This window comes from Hemiscyllium ocellatum (genome assembly GCF_020745735.1).
Source record: "Hemiscyllium ocellatum isolate sHemOce1 chromosome 27 unlocalized genomic scaffold, sHemOce1.pat.X.cur. SUPER_27_unloc_16, whole genome shotgun sequence".
Taxonomy (NCBI): domain Eukaryota; kingdom Metazoa; phylum Chordata; class Chondrichthyes; order Orectolobiformes; family Hemiscylliidae; genus Hemiscyllium; species Hemiscyllium ocellatum.
This window is the reverse complement of record NW_026867483.1, coordinates 700,804-701,902: the sequence shown is the minus strand read 5'-3', so window position 1 is coordinate 701,902 and position 1,099 is coordinate 700,804. Positions and strand designations below refer to the sequence as shown.

At 51.2% G+C, this 1,099-nt stretch overlaps 1 non-coding gene across 1 annotated transcript; it reads right to left on the bottom strand.

Moving 5' to 3' along the window:
• Positions 1–647: 647 nt before the first annotated feature.
• Positions 648–719, bottom strand: trnam-cau (transfer RNA methionine (anticodon CAU)). Its single transcript has one exon. It is a non-coding gene; the product is annotated as a tRNA-Met (tRNA).
• Between the last annotated feature and the right edge of the window lie 380 nt (positions 720–1,099).

The window sequence follows — 1,099 nt, the reverse complement described above, 5'->3', positions numbered from 1 at the left end:
ACCGCGCAGCAGTTAACATCTGAGCCCCAAGTGTCCCAGATGAAGAGACTCCGAGTGAAACCTTCACTCACTGAGAGTCCTCCCCACGGCCCTGAGCTGAGGGACTGCAGGCAGTCCAACACGGAAGGGACGGTTAAAAATGAACCAGTTTTGCTCCCTCAGCCTCTCTGTCCCAGAGACAGGCAGTGGGACGCCATAAACACGTAGCACCATTCTCGCGTAGACACAAGCCGTTCAACCCATCGAATCCACGCCGATTGCCTGTCTCTCTCTCTCTCTGAGGTTATTCACAATCGGTGGGATCCGTCCTAATCGTGGGGGAACTGTGTCTGAGTCGTGATGAGGTTTTTGACATGCTTGTCATTCACGTCTGAACCAGGGTAGCGAATTACTGCAGGGAATGGACGAAACCGCAAGACATTTGTTTCAACTTGACCAGCTGATTGGCATCGCAGAGAACTGGTTTTGCGATCCAGTTCAGAATAAAAACCGCCGAACAACAGAATGCCACTGAGACCTCTAAAACCACGCACCTTGCATGGAGTGGATTTGGCGAGTGCATCGATATGCTACATGCCATTCGGGTATGCAGCTGGCAGAAGAGAGCACCGATCCAAAGGAAATCAGCTCGAGGTGACATTGAATAATAGCAGAGGATGGTTTCGATCCATCGACCTCTGGGTTATGGGCCCAGCACGCTCCCGCTGCGCCACTCTGCTGCCACGCTCTGAGCCCTGTCCACAGAGCGATTCAGCTTTTCATCTGGCACGCGGCTCTCGCACGTTCGAGACTGATGTCAAAGACCTCCGCTGCTGTCGTGTGATATGCTGTTTCGCAGACGTACGGAGGCTGTGTAAATAGAAACGTTTTTACTAAATTCCCACATTCTGTTGGTCGAACTGTGATTGATTTCACACTGAATCACAACATGTGTCGCAGCGCAGACGGAGGCCATGCGGCCCACCTTCGCTCTGCTGGTTCTATACTTAAGTCAACGTGTGTCTATTCGTTTCATTCTCAGCGTAAATCTGCACATCTGAACGTGACCACCGAATTCCCTTTTGTGTTCATTGAATCTTCCTCTTTGTCAATGTCCGAC